This window comes from Pseudophryne corroboree, unplaced genomic scaffold (genome assembly GCF_028390025.1).
Source record: "Pseudophryne corroboree isolate aPseCor3 unplaced genomic scaffold, aPseCor3.hap2 scaffold_469, whole genome shotgun sequence".
In the NCBI taxonomy this organism is placed as follows: Eukaryota; Metazoa; Chordata; class Amphibia; order Anura; family Myobatrachidae; genus Pseudophryne; species Pseudophryne corroboree.
Genome location: NW_026970081.1, coordinates 356,466 through 359,822, shown reverse-complemented (window position 1 = coordinate 359,822; position 3,357 = coordinate 356,466).

The following is a 3,357-nucleotide window of genomic DNA, read 5'->3' as shown; positions in this document are numbered from 1 at the left end:
CTAGGAAACGTTTTAGATGAATGCTTATTAGCCTTTGTCAGTATGGACTTTTGCAAAGTGTCTCTGTGGCGCAATCAGTTAGTATGTATGGCTATTAACCAAAAGGTTGGTGGTTCAATCCCACCCAGGGACCTAATTGATCTTGTTATCAGATTTTGGTGATCTTTAAGTAGACAAGTCAAAATTTCAAACCCCCTGTTATGGTGTAGGGTACCTGGCCTTCTCTGATGTAATCAGAGTTAGATTTGATTCAGTGATTTTATAAAAACAGCTAGGAAGCACAATTTAGCAGTGGGTTGCAGAGAAAACAAATATGCTGGCAGAAAAATCCAATTGAGTGATTAAACAGCTCTTTATTTTCTGGCTTTATTTTTATGCTAACAAATTTGTTCTCTGAAAAGTGTCCACAAAGCCAAGTCTCTGATTAACACCTTTGTAAGGATGGTTTTTCACCTATTACTAAATTAAACTTGCTTCATTGGAAAGGCAGCAAGATGCATCCTCATTTCAATGTCTACTGAAATAATACAGGTTGACACCAGGAAACATTAACGCCACTGCATCCTTGCTGCTTTCTCATGTGGAAGTCTGTTTAATGTGAAAACAAGGTGATATCTAATTAGCACACAGGTAAGGAATTAAGAAAATCTTTATTTAAGGGTGAAGATGTTTCTCACAAAATCGTTGCCCCAATGCATCATTGAAATTCAAGCTGGAAAGATGATTTTAATATATCACTTGTACATTTTGTATTGCTCTTCTGGTGACAATGTAGTTTGTTTTTGTCAATTACCATTTTAATAATAGGGTAAAGAGAATTAAGTGGATTTTTGAAAGAAAACAATACTGTCAATATACTATTAAAACAAATTACAATGGTAAAAGTTATTGTACTTTAAGTAAAAATAAAAGAGCCAAAATATCAATCCCAGTTTTGGATTACTTTAATTAACAAACAAAAAAATGCATATAGCAGAGGATAGTTTCAATCTGCCTACCTCTGGGTTATGGGCCCAGCATGCTTCCATTGCAGTACTCTGCTGCACATGTAAGTGCAAGAGATCCTGAAGCACTCACTCATCATGGGAAAGTACCAATGTGTTTCTTCGTTGGTTGATGGAAGAAACATCTTACAAAAACTCTCCAGATTATTGACTTTTTTAAGTTTTTCTAGGAAACGTTTTAGATGAATGCTTATTAGCCTTTGTCAGTATGTACTTTTGCAAAGTGTCTCTGTGGCGCAATCAGTTAGTGTGTACGGCTATTAACCAAAAGGTTGGTGGTTCAATCCCACCCAGGGACGTAATTGACCTTGTTATCAGATTTTGGTGATCTTTAAGTAGACAAGTCAAATTTCATACCCCCTGTTATGGTTTAGGGTACCTGGCCTTCTCTGATGTAATCAGAGTTAGATTTGATTCAGAGATTTTATAAAAACATCTAGGAAGCACAATTTAGCAGTGGGTTGCAGAGAAAAAGAAATATGCTGGCAAAAAAATCAAATTGCGTGATTAAACAGCTCTTAATTTTCTGGCTTTATTTTTATGCTAACAAATTTGTTCTCTGAAAAGTGTCCACAAAGCCAAGTCTCTGATTAACACCTTTGTAGGGATGGTTTTTCACCGATTACTAAATTAAACTTGCTTCATTGGAAAGGCAGCAAGATGCATCCTCATTTCAATGTCTACTGAAATAATACAGGTTGACACCAGGAAACATTAACGCCACTGCATCCTTGCTGCTTTCTCATGTGGAAGTCTGTTTAATGTGAAAACAAGGTGATATCTAATTAGCACACAGGTAAGGAATTACGAAAATCTTTATTTAAGGGTGAAGATGTTTCTCACAAAATCGTTGCCCCAATGCATCATTGAAATTCAAGCTGGAAAGATGATTTTAATATATCACTTGTACATTTTGTATTGCTCTTCTGGTGACAATGTAGTTTGTTTTTGTCAATTACCATTTTAATAACAGGGTAAAGAAAATTAAGTGGATTTTTGAAAGAAAACTATACTGTCAATATACTATTAAAACAAATTAAAATGGTAAAAGTTATTGTACTTTAAGTAAAAATAAAAGAGCAAAAATATCAATCCCAGTTTTGATTACTTAAATTAACAAAAAAAATGCATATAGCAAAGGATAGTTTCAATCTGCCTACCTCTGGGTTATGGGTCCAGCATGCTTCCATTGCAGTACTCTGCTGCACATGTAAGTGCAAGAGATCCTGAAGCACTCACTCATCATGGGAAAGTACCAATGTGTTTCTTCGTTGGTTGATGGAAGAAACATCTTACAAAAACTCTCCAGATTATTGATTTTTTAATGTTTTTCTAGGAAACGTTCTAGATGTATGCCTATTAGCCTTTGTCAGTATGCACTTTTTGCAAAGTGTCTCTGTGGCGCAATCGGTTAGTGTGTTCGGCTATTAACCAAAAGGTTGGTGGTTCAATCCCACCCAGGGACGTAATTGACCTTGTTATCAGATTTTGGTGATATTTAAGTAGACAAGTCAAAATTTCAAACCCCCTGTTATGGTGTAGGGTACCTGGCCTTCTCTGATGTAATCAGAGTTAGATTTGATTCAGTGATTTTATAAAAACAGCTAGGAAGCACAATTTAGCAGTGGGTTGCAGAGAAAAAAAATATGCTGGCAGAAAAATCCAATTGAGTGATTAAACAGCTCTTCATTTTCTGGCTTTATTTTTATGCTAACAAATTTGTTCTCTGAAAAGTGTCCACAAAGCCAAGTCTCTGATTAACACCTTTGTAAGGATGGTTTTTCACCTATTACTAAATTAAACTTGCTTCATTGGAAAGGCAGCAAGATGCATCCTCATTTCAATGTCTACTGAAATAATACAGGTTGACACCAGGAAACATTAACGCCACTGCATCCTTGCTGCTTTCTCATGTGGAAGTCTGTTTAATGTGAAAACAAGGTGATATCTAATTAGCACACAGGTAAGGAATTACGAAAATCTTTATTTAAGGGTGAAGATGTTTCTCACAAAATTGTTGCCCCAATGCATCATTGAAATTCAAGCTGGAAAGATGATTTTAATATATCACTTGTACATTTTGTATTGCTCTTCTGGTGACAATGTAGTTTGTTTTTGTCAATTACCATTTTAATAACAGGGTAAAGAAAATTAAGTGGATTTTTGAAAGAAAACTATACTGTCAATATACTATTAAAACAAATTAAAATGGTAAAAGTTATTGTACTTTAAGTAAAAATAAAAGAGCAAAAATATCAATCCCAGTTTTGATTACTTAAATTAACAAAAAAAATGCATATAGCAAAGGATAGTTTCAATCTGCCTACCTCTGGGTTATGGGTCCAGCATGCTT